General features: G+C 40.4%; 1 protein-coding gene across 1 annotated transcript in view; it reads left to right on the plus strand.

Moving 5' to 3' along the window:
- The window catches only part of EBF2 (EBF transcription factor 2), a 144527-nt gene that overhangs the window by 40086 nt on the left and 91968 nt on the right, over window positions 1-12473 (plus strand). The window lies entirely within an intron of this gene.

Here is a 12473-nt window from a genome sequence, read left to right on the forward strand (position 1 = left end):
TTACTTATCCATGGACCTTTAAGCTGCCCATTTGCCTCAGTGGGACTGATGGGAATGCATTAGAAATTTGTTGAAATAAGACTGATGACTTAACAACAACAACAATAAACGTAACTGAAAAATGCTTTTGGAAGCTGGAACAGTTTGACATAGGGAGAAATAGAAGAATGTGGGATAAAAATTTTGTCTAGCCTGAAACTTCTGATGAGACTCCTATGGCACAATGTTTCATCCTAGAGGAACACTGTAAAAGTGGAAATGGATAAAAAGGTAACATGAAGATATAAAATAGTACATGGCATGGAACAGGGGCATAGTTTATTGTAAGTTAAGCAAAGATAATATTCAATGAAATGGAAAGACTGCAGACAGAAAGAAATAGTGTTATTTTGAGGTATAGTTGGCCTCTGGCATTCGTTCCCTGTCAATATTACAGACTTCATGATTATCAGGGTTTATAAATATTCTGTATGGATGTGGTATTGAGAATAGAGAATTTTATTTTAGGAAGGACGTAGCTAACTGCTTGGTGAGTTCTGATACTAATCAATAACTCTGTAATCATGCATTGCAGGATTTTCTAGAAGGGCTCATCACAGGATTTGAAGGGTCACATGTTGTGTCTGATGTGGCAGCATCCATCATCAGAGCCTGTGTGTTTGGCAGAGCTGCTGAAAAAGTCCTCTTACCAACAGATTGCAAGACCAAGTTGAGCAAATAAAGCACAAATGCAATGGGAGAGAACAGATAAGCCAATCCTACAGCTATGAGCCTTAGATTTCACCTTCTTTCAGTATGCAAGTGTGACATAGTTCATAAGGTTTATTTCACCCTCAGTCTCTATTTATGGCACTGATCTGAGAGCAGCCAGGAACCTATGCACCTAACCCTGTCAGCTGATTGTCATTTAGGACATGTTGACCCACTAGAAATTTACTGGCCAATAAAAGAATGAATTCCACAATTTTCCTACTGCTTTTATGAATTTCTTGTTGGTCCTCAATTTTCAGCCTCTTGGCAGGACTGTTTTTAATGGGTGTATCTGTGTTGCTGCCAGGCTCTGGTGCTGTGCGAGGTAGCGCTGGAGTGTGGAATGGGCAGTCTGGGAAATGGCCCCTCTCTTAGCTGATAAAGGAACCCTCTGCTCTGCTTACCTCCTCCCTCCCCCTCCCTACTGCTTAAGGAGCTTGGTCTGACTCATGTCTGGCCTTTACAACATGTGGTAAGAGTTAGGAGGAGGGAAAAAAAGCAAAAAATGGTGGGGGAAGGGTAGGATGGGAAGGTTCCACAGAATTTAATAAGACTGCTTAGAATTTATGCTAAAATCCTACAGGGAAAGTATACTCTCCTCCCCTTCCCCTCCCCCCCCCAATGTTTTTGCAAGTTTAGAGCCAAGAAATGTAAAATTTGGGTGGAGGTGTCAGAAAAGATATGGAGGTAGGGCTTGCAGGTAGAAAAAATGAAGAAAGGGGTGTTAAAAAGAATACAAAGTTAGGCCCTGGGCTTGGTGGAAATAGTCTTGAAGCTGTTGAGTCACATTCCGTTTTATACCAGCTGGAGGTCTATTCCTCTCCCAAACAGTGGTTGGGAAGATTGATTGAACTAGCACTTGGCTGCAATGTTGGGTAAGTGTTTAAGGAAATAAAATGGTTGTTATTCAAGCCAAAGTTGCAGAATCCATGTTTTTTCAATCCCATCCATATTTTTCAGCCCCATGGAAGATGGTTCGGAATTATTTCTAAATGCAAGGATTTGTTCAAAAATATAGCTCAGCTGCAGAAGTTTCAGGCCTGGGTTTACCTTGTACCCAGACTTTTCACTGCCTTGATCCAATGTTTATGGGAATTGGTCTCGAGTGCATTGCTAAGTAGGGTCTTACTGGTATGCTTACTAGTGTAGATCCTACAGGGAAAGTTTGTGTTTTCCCTTGAATGTCTTGAGGACACATTTGCTTGTGTTACCCTCTGTGTGGGCTTTTTGGCTGCTCATGTACTCATTTGTTGACATAAGAACATAACCATCTTTTCAAGCAGCATCTGCTTGTCTTTCTTCCATGAATTCTGCATATTTTCTACTCTGTTTTTCCAAAAGCCATTGGGCCTACATCCAATAACCTCTCCCCAACTCTTCCAAAAAGTGTTTCCGGCAGTTGCCCAACAGCCCGAATAAGGATGAGAAAAAAGGGACTTATCTGCATGAGAACGATTCTAACAGTGCAATGAATTTTGAACAAAATAAGCCCCCCCCGCCCAGCAAAACATGTGATCAGTGGAGTCCACAGCAATGAAGTTTAAAAGCAAGGCCTTGGGGTACAGTTGCAGCAATACTATAAAATCAGCTTGAAATCTTCTCACTTAGGGCTTTGATTTGTGTTTATTTACAGTACATTAGTTTCAGATGGTGCCTCTTTTTCACTGCAGAGCTGGTGGAATGAAGTGTGCCTGCATCTTATTCAAGTTATGGACAAAGACATAGCTCAACATGCCACTGAAGGTGTGTTTAAGCTAAGCTTAAACTAAGCCCCCCCAAAAATTGGGGCTTTTACAGGCAGGCAGCCCCAGGTACATGCTGCTTATTGCATTCTGCCAACTCTGCTCTGAGAGAGGTAACCCCCAGAAAAGGAGCAGTATGAACTGCTAAGGGCAGAAACTTCTTTTAAGCGTCATAGGTAGATTTGTGAGAGCTTGTCTGTCAGCATGTTACTCGTGCAAGTTTCTTGATGTAAACCAACTCAACAATACATGAAGTACGTAAAGGATGAACTTGCGTGCTACCCTTGCGTTTCATGGGTTGTGAATGTGGATCATCGAGCTCCTTTTGAAATGAGATCAATCTTTTCGTGCAGTGCCAGATATAGCTCTTAATTGCCCTGTCGTAATGCGTTATTCCTTTGCTAATAGTTTGAGTTATTTCTTTGTTAACCTTTACACAGCCAATAACAAATTAAACATCATTATCTGAGTTTAAAATAGGCTGTAAATCTTGAAGCCCTGGTTAATACTCAGGTACTTACAACAAGGGAGCAATAAAAGGGCATTTAATGACACTCTGAAATGCAACATGGGAAGTGTTATAAGCAAAAGAGAAGAAAACAGGGCAGTTATGAATTGTCCATGGAAAGATGAGTTTGCATAAATGACAGTGTTCTTAAAATGTGTCTCTGATCAAAATGGAGAGCTTTTCTTACCAAATTGCAGTCAAATAACATGGTTCCAGTGCTCTAAATTGCTTTGACTCAGCAAAATTGAAGGCCTATAGTAAAATTTTCAACAAAATCACTCTGTGTTCTGCAAGTAACATTGGCATGAGAGAAATAGCATTGACATGAGAGATTTGAAATTTTGATCTATTCTCTATTAGGAATATTTATTCCTCTCTGCTACCTGCACCTTTGGTTCGATATAGCCAGCTTTTGTTTTCCAAGGGTGATGCTTTGGTTCTGAAGCTGCCTGTTACATGCAGCATTTTGGCAACCCCTGCTTTTAGCATAGTGGGGGAGAAAATTAAGAATTATAGATGAAGGGATATCAGAAAAATTATTTCTATTGCATGTAGAAATATCCCATGCAGTTTGAGGTATTTGTTATACATCCTTTCCTTACTTGATCAGGATACGATACAGCATTCATATGAGGAGAGACTAAATAAAGACTCTAACTTGGTAATTACAAAGCTGATGAAGGATTGAGTAGCGGTATGTGAAATTATGAATGACCCAGAGAAAGCGAGCGGGGAATTGTTGTTAATTGCTTCTCATTTCCCCATTGGGTCACCCTAGTGAATTCTCATGTATGGCCTTCAAACAAATAAAAGAGAGGATTTTGGGGTTTTGAATGTGGATTCCCATATTAATCCTAACTAGCAGACAAGCTTCTTAAATTCTCTAGCTATAGAACTTTGGAGTTTCATGTCTAACTTTGTGTACCTCCATTTGTTCATGTGTATAATGAGGCCTATATTTGGTAAACCTGTATCTATTGTTGTGAATGATAAATGAATTATCTGTGAGCTGCTTTATAGGTGAATGCAGGAGACTGCAAATATTAGTTATTAATCAACGGATTTGTAAAGGATCCTTTCTGTGTACTTCATTTCTATCCACGCATGAACCATTTAGGGCTGTAATTAAAAGGATGGCTTAAGCCATAAAATTCAGATTGGGCTATAATGTCCTTCTTTTGATCTGGATACTCAGACTCAGAATTCTGGTTGATATCTATCTTATTGCCCCACTTCTGCTTCTCTCTGATATGGTAGATGTCTTGTGAGAAGTACTAATTTAGGTGGCACCTTTCCATTATGTATGGGAAGAACTCAGAAGCTGAGAAGACTGTTTAGAGGCCCAAATCTCATCTTGTCATATTTAGAAGATACAAAGATAGGAAACATTTATATGGGGAATTGATTTTGTTAAGCTCAGCAAGATTTGCTAAATTTTTACCAAAATAGGGCTGACTGGATTTACTCCTGGTACCTTTCATAAATAGCTTCTGTCCTGTCAACCTGCTTTCCTGATAAAACTTTGTTAATTATATATTGTATTCTTTGTTTTCAGCTCACTGTACATGTATAACCAAACCAGCATGCGGTCAAATAATTTGCTACAGGCCTTGAATTTCTTAGACAAAACTCGCATTGTGTGTTTTTGTTGTTTTTAGTAAAAATGTGATGTGGTTTGGTATTCTAAACCTCGCAATATGTGACCTAAGTGCACTGTATTCACATTATCTGTGAGAGATAACAAGGTTAGAAGCAGACAGGGGTATAGCCAAGTCCTGTGGTTCTGACTAGACACAGGGGCTATGGATTTGTGGTGGCTGGAACTCATGGAGGAGAAAGGAGGAAGATGGGGCTTTGTGCCAAAGTATCTCATTAGAGTTCTCATCTGTGATGTTAAAACACTTCTTTGATTATAATCTTTAGACAAATGTTGCCTAGATAAGGTCTTTTTAATGTTTATCTGCAGATAAATTTTGTACTGCGTATAGCACACATCACATAATAATCTTGCAAGGATGATAAGATGTAGAGGCAGGAGACCTTGCTGTATCCACAACTACTCTGCAGTGTTGACAATTGGTGAGGCTACTTTCCTTTTTCTGTTCTGTTCTTTCACCAACACACGGGGAGAAAATGATCTCCTTTATAGGTGACTGTGAAATCTTTTCATTTTAAAGCATGGCTGTCTACTCTCCCACATCGAGCAATAACTATACCAGTTTTCTGGATTTCTGCAAAGATGTCTAGCAGTTCTGAATAAGCAGGCATGGGGTGTGTGGCTTCATGTTGCAAGCAGAGTGAGTCAAAGTATCCAAAATGCACCTTACTCCCTGTGTATGCGATGTGCAGGCTGATGCACGTGGGACACATCCGATTTGGATCACATCTGCACATGTAATAGGTCCAATGCAGATGAGTGCATGGGAGCTGCTTTTGACCTCTGAACGTTCTCTGTTTGGGTGGAAGGTTGTGTGTAAAGGTGTAGTGTTACATGGGACCTGGATGTAAATGTTGATGTGGGCTAAAAATTTCAGTGCTTTCAGACTGGAAGATGGCAGGAGAGATGATGGTGATGAGTTTGGAGGGCATTTCCCCTCTGGTGTTGAGAGAACAATTCCCTCTCAGACATGCTAATAATTTGATGCTTGCAATGGCACACATTCCCCTTCTCCTCTCCCCTGCTACCCTGCAAAAAAATAAACTGTAAGAGACCACAGAAATTACATATAAAACATTAATTGGTATGCATAAATGCAGTAACGGTTGTATTAGAACTAAGTAACATATTGCTGGTAGTCTCAGAATGACAAGAGGTCAATAGAGGTAGCCTTGATGTGAGACAGTATATTTGTCTGGCTGTGGCCTCTCTTGTACCGACTTGGGAATAAACAAGGACCAATGATCATCTGATTTTTCTCAGCATTACATTCACTTCACTAAGGTTGGGAGCAAGAGGGTTAACAGACATTTATCTATATCCTTGGGATTGCAGAGTGAGTGTGTGTGTGTGTATATGTACACCCACTAAATTTTTTACTTATTTGGAGCACGATCCCTTAAAAATCTGGCCAGTCAGCAAAGTCTTGGTCTTCATTTGTGCCTCAGGGGTGGGGACCTGGAGCATGGCCTTTTCTGTGCTGGGAGGCTTACAGTTCCCATCATCTCTAACCCTGCTTATCCAAAGGAACCTGGTTTCCCCTGAGATGGTGGATAAGTGGGATTTATACTTTTATATGAGCTGGCCTGGCAGAGAGTTTTCGATGGAATATGATGAGAGAGTCTGTCCAAGTTGCGGATGGAGGGCTGTGTGAGGAAGAAACCCTTTCTAGCTCAGTGTATTTCTTAGGGTTTCAAATGATTTTTTTTTTTTACCTTTACAATTGTAATTTGTCTGATCGGGGAGTCAAGTCTGTCCTCCTGCAACCCAACATAACCCAATACAAAGGTGAGTTTCCTTTCTGCAGCACAGGAGTACTTTGGTTGGGGGCTCAGAAATTTTCTTGCCTAAGGAACAAACCAATTCACATGAGGAGAGCTGGACTGCGGAAGATGTTAAAGAAAAGCAAGCACAGACTTTCATTCATTTTTAAAAAATACATATGCATATATTTATATATTACAACAACAAAATATTGTTGCTTGTTACTCTTGATTACTTGTGTTACATTAGCATTGAGAAAGCCAGCTGTGATAACTATTAGGCTTTTGAGGATCTGAAGCAGAGCTATGGGTTTGATTCACTTGGCCATGCTAGGATTCTGTAGCAGAGTTGAGAATGGAACCTTGCATTTCTGAGTTGTGATATTTTGTCTTAACCATCTCACTGTGGCATCTTTTCCCTTGTAATTTATCCTAATGATAGCAGCTGTAAATTAGAATGATGTTGTCTAAGCCTATTTCCTACAGTAGAACTGTGTTGCTGGGGAACTGTAAGCCAAATTATTAGTGGTGTCTTTACACAGCCCTAGAAGCTGAATCTTGGATCTTTTCTTCAGTAAATTCCAGGATCAGAGATCAGAAACAATTATGCCTGGGACATTTCCAGGGTTTGCATGCATCACTTGCCTGTTGAATTTGTACTGCAAAAGAAAAAAAAAAAAAACAAACCACCAGCTCACACCCCAGTGCCTAATGGGGTGGTGGTGGCTGGCTTGGTGGAAGACAGGTTTCAAGTAGATTGTTTGGGTTTGTTTGTTTGTTTTTTTAATATATGTTTCCAGGGAACCACAGTGTTTTAAGCCCTATTTTATTTTTATTTTAAGCTGAAAATACATTGTGGCATTACAATATTGTCATGGTTTGTTTTGGAAGAGGAATTGTTGGCCCTGATGTCCTAGCCAGATCCCAGTTTAGGAACTGGGTCATTGCATTTTCCTACCTATGATTCCTTATGAGGTTATTGAATAACATCTGTCCTCTGTGCTATGACCTAATTGGGTTTAAATACATTCTACCCCATATGTGATTGCATTTCTGTAGGAGGCAAGTAACTCCTACTTCTGCCTGCACCTACTTGAAGATATTCCTTCACCCATATTTTCTTAAAAATTTGTGGAGATGAAATATACTGCAGTGATGCAAGCTATTATGCACTGAGGTTGGCTTGTGTAGAGGAGTATGTTTTTCTTTCTGTTTTCTGCTGTTGGAGATGGGTGGCTTTTTCTACCACCAGCCTAAGCCAAAGATGAGAAAAATGTGGGGATGGGCCAGATCCTGGAGATGCTTATTGCTGAGCTGTAGGCAGCTCTTCTGACCTCATGTCTCAATAGTAAACATATGCTGGATTGTGCCTGCAGACAGGATTTTTATTGTTTGTTTTTTTTTTTTTTAAAAGGTGCTTGTTTAGCTTTTTAACTGTTTAACACCTGTTATCTTTTATTGCAACTTGAATTGGAAATATTTTTAAAAGAAAGAAAAAAGATCGGGTGCTTGGTTTTGAGCCTTGTGCAGTCTAATAATGTGGAGTTTACATTTTACCTAGAACAAAACCTACATAGAGGACTTGACGGTAAAAGTGCGGTTTCCCTTAATTCCACTGTACTGCAGTGGTATAGAGATAAGTGAAGGCGGCCTGAAAATCTGAGCACTACACTTGCCTTAATGGGCCAGAAATGTCTGTGAAGTAGCCTTTAGCACAGCTTCTCAATGCTGCTTGACTCAGTTATTTATTTTTTGCTTGAAGGGACTTTGGAAAGTTTGTGGTGCACAGGGGGCAGCAGGACGTCAAGGAGGTGGACTCCGGGCATCATTAAAGGTGTCAAAGGTCGGCGATCTCAAAATTGACACACTTGACCCATTTCCTTGCCACGCTGGACCTTGAGTCTGGAGTGAGTTCCCCTGGGGACAGTGCAGTGGGTTTGAAGCTGAATCTTCAGCCCTTTCTTCCCATGAGGTGTATAATTCGATATTTATAGCCTTTCTCTCCAACAAGGTCTATGGCACCTCAGGGACCCATTCGGTAAAGAATGCTGATTCCCTTTATGAATTTTTGATGGGGGAGGAGGAGCAAGGGAGGCCACAAGGGGAACTTGTGAAATGTTAATATTTTTTTCTTTTTAGCAATGTTACGAACAGCTCCGCTGATTGAGTTTGCTAGGATAAAGTTGTCTGAATCTTCCTTCTCCTCCCTTGCCCCATTCTCGCCTGCAAAGCAACAAAAAGGAAACAAACATCTCCCACTCCACAACTTCAGTAATGCACAGATTTTTCAGCTGCCGTCCTCCTCCAAAAATCAAGATGATCAGTAAACAAGATATTTTCCTTGAATATGGTCTAAATGAGCCTCCTTTGTTCTGCTTTGTTTTGGTGGTCCATGGGGGTGGCACTCTTGGGACTGGGAGTGTCTGACTGTATTTCAGTGCAGAGGAGGAAATGAGGGGTTTGCTTTTACTTAGCGTGTATGAGTGCACATTACTCATAGTTGTAATTTTTCTTCTTCCCATCGTACACACAAACAAATGTACACCCCTGCCTTCTTTTTGCAGGTGAAATGTTCACCACTGTGACTTTAACCACAGTCTTCATCACAGAGGGTGTTTTGGTTTTGTTTTGGGGGGTGGGTTGTTTTTTTTTTTAACGTAATTTAAACAAAGCTTTGCATAAGTAAATCTGATTTTGTGCCCTTTTCTAGTGGTTTTGGTTTTGGATTTAATTATAGTTTTCTTTTGCTTTGGGTGATGTATGGTCCATCTTGTAGTAAAGTAAGAGGAACCACTGATGTTTAATTTTTGTAAGAGAGCATCAGTCAAGGGTCGTACAGGGCAAATATTACCCAAGCTTTCATCAGTAAGAAAAGCCAGGGTTAGATCTGGTGAAAGAAGGGAAATGGTAATACAAGTGCTCAGATGGTGATTTTTTGGGGGGTAGAGTATCTTTGATTTTTAGAAGAAAAGACATGATGAAAAGCGTGTGTATCGGAGAGATGGTTTGATATGATTTTTCATAGGTGGCATGTTCTTGTTTGGGCAGGGAGCTGATGAAATAAATGTTGTATTCCTGACTCTGTGACCAGCCTGCTCGACTGACTGGCCAGGACACCTTTCACCCTTTCATCTCTCTCTCACCTATTGAGATTTTCAGAGTGTCTGTGGTTAAGTGCCCAGTCCAGTAAGCTTCCTGGCTTTGACTGGGACCTCCTGCTGCTTATGCATTACAAACAGTAATAATATAGCCACAGGGTGTCCTGTTGTTAGGTGAAGTCAGTGGTCTTTGGACTATAACCTTCAGGCCAAATATTGATGCACTCCTTTTACTACTGTGAAAATAAGTATCCATGATATATGGCAATGCGAGATACAGGGCCAGGCCCAAGTTTTAGTAACCTCCTGCAGACACACCAGCATCTCTTTTGCGCTCTGTGTGAGGCTATGCCTCTGTCACAAATCTCCTTCAGTCATTTGAGCTTGGGCTATAAGACCTGGGTTTGCTCCATGTTCAGAAGTCAGGTTTTTTTAGCTCTGAGGGCCGTTTGTGCTCTGTAGGTAATGTTTCCCTCTCTCCCTGCATGTTCTGAGGGGAGGGTGTCAGAGAGGGCAGTTTGTATGATGCTTTTTGGATGCAGCATGTTGGTAGGTAGACCTGTTTTCTTAGCTGAACAACATAGTTAACCTGTGAAGCTCATTGCTATGTGGTTTTATTGGGGCTAAGTACTTTGTATTACACAAAACAAAATTCTGCTCTTCATGGCAGAATTCAGATGTTAGATCAAATAAAAGGAAAAAATAAACCCTCGCCTATCTCTTTGGACAGGGCTACTGATGTAGCTGGCTGGTCATTCTGATTTGATTAGTGTTCTGCTTTCACTCATGTTCCGCCTCTTCCTACCTTTAGGTAGGGTTTTGTGCTTGCTTTAAAGTCCTATTTGAATATGCTCATCTGGATCTGTCCCCAGAAACCTTATCCACTTGTTTCCTCCTTTAATGAGAATAAGACTTGCTCTCTATGAGCCGTGAAGCCTCTAAGATGATGTAAAATGATGTTGCAAAGCCCTCTGTCAAAAGCTTTGCGTATGGTGAGTTGAGCCTCCTTTTCAGTGCAAGGTGATGCAGGCATTGCTATGAGTGGTCGAATAACTTCAAATGCCAGTAGGGGATTGAGATTTTGAGACTATTAAGGGCTTTTTACTTTGGATGGGGGAGGTAATAAATCTAACATCTGTAATGCGTTGTGCTTTTCCTATCGATTGACTCGTAAAACAATATTTGTGAAAACAGAGGCAATTACTTACTTAGCCTTGATCCTGGAGACACTTAAAACACATGCTTAACTTTGCTCTCGTGAGTAGTCCTGGGAAGTAAGCCAGTGCCTGTAGCTTTGGGGTCTTGCTGCTGAACTGGTAGATCAGGAAACTGGAAATCAGGACTCTCGGTGTTTTGCATTGCTCTGAGGGGTGTGTATTGTCTAGTAGTGAGATGAAGGAAAGGACATCAGGGAATAGATGAGGTCTGCTCTGTTTGTGACTTGAGAGGAGGAGAAAAAAAAAAAGAGGTCTGGATCTTTGCCTTACATTTTCCCATCTGTTCAATAAGGATTAAGATACTTTCTCTGCCTCCCGTCAGGGTGTAAGACTTAATGGATTAGATTGGCTGCTTTTTGATTCCACCTGTTAGGTGCTATATTACTAAGCTTGTTAGATGCTATGTTCTCCAGCAGCTCCTTTCTGTATAATCTTTATCCTCATTGCTTTTTGCAAAGTCAGTCAAACTTTTTTTGAGTTTGTTTTCTCTTCTCAGACTGGTCTTCCAGAATTTGACTTTGTTCCAACATTACCCAATCCTCAAATATTCCTCCTTTGTCCTGTCTCTTACTTATGCTCACTGTTTCCCTGCATGGTCAACACTTACTATCGTAGCTTTGTACGCCTATAGCAATAGCCTTGCAAGGTAAATTTGACTGTCTAACTCTCTTTCTGATGATGATGTCAGATTGTTTTCCAAGAAGTTTTAGTGCTCCATTACCTTTAAGAATCACAGGCTCAAGGTCAATCTTAATTTCTTGTTTCTTAATAATTGTGGGCAGCATCCTTCACCTGGTAGTTTGTGCCCAAGCCCTTGATACCAGCTTCAGCTTTTCTCTTTTCATTTGTCTTTGTTTTTGTTTTGCCTTTTCCTGCTGCTGTCTCACTGTCTTTGTAGATCCCTCTTTAAAGCAGACCTCTTTCTTCTCCAGTTTGAGACTTGGTCATTTCGTACATGGGTTACTACAACTTCCTGTCCTCCCCAATTAAGTAAAAACCATTCACATCATTAGACCTTTACTCTGCATCCCTCTGGGTTTGAAAACTGTTCCTGGTTTCATATGACTCTTGTGCAGTTCCTCTTCCATTTCATCATGCCCTTTTGCTGCACTGAGACCTATTTCTCTTCACTGTTGTTGTCGATTCCAGCAGTCTTCATGAGTTTTTTTTTTTTCCTTGTTTCCTGTTCCCAACTTGTTAAACACCTTTGGGAACACAGAAAAGATCTCCCAGTCTTTTCTATCAAAATAACCTTTAACACGATAACTTTCGTGATGAGCCACCTTGCCATCTTGATACTGTATTGGTTGACTTCGTCTTCCTTTTTTCTTCTTTAGTATGTTAGTTTATGAGTTTGCATAGTAAACCCTACGGACCATCAGTGTTTGTGCAGTATATTGCCAAGCATGCTTAAATTTCTACCAGTGCTTTGCAAATATTTGCAAAGCGTTGCTTTACATTGAAATCTTGTTGGGAACAGTCTATGGATGTAGAAAGCTTTTAGTATTAGCAGAGATAGGGACAACAACTTTCCTACCTAATAAAAACAGCTGAATATAAAAGGCTTCACACAAATGTGTTAAAAGGAGGCTGTTAGGACCTCTTAAATAAAGCATCCAATATAATTAAAGTGAAGTAGGCTATTAAAAACATACATTCCCATCATGATGAAAGTAGGCTAATACAAACATTGATAAACCCCACACCATTACAAAAGTAGACACAGTTCTACAAACAC

The sequence above is a fragment of the Aptenodytes patagonicus genome, chromosome 24 (genome assembly GCF_965638725.1).
Source record: "Aptenodytes patagonicus chromosome 24, bAptPat1.pri.cur, whole genome shotgun sequence".
NCBI lineage: Eukaryota > Metazoa > Chordata > Aves > Sphenisciformes > Spheniscidae > Aptenodytes > Aptenodytes patagonicus.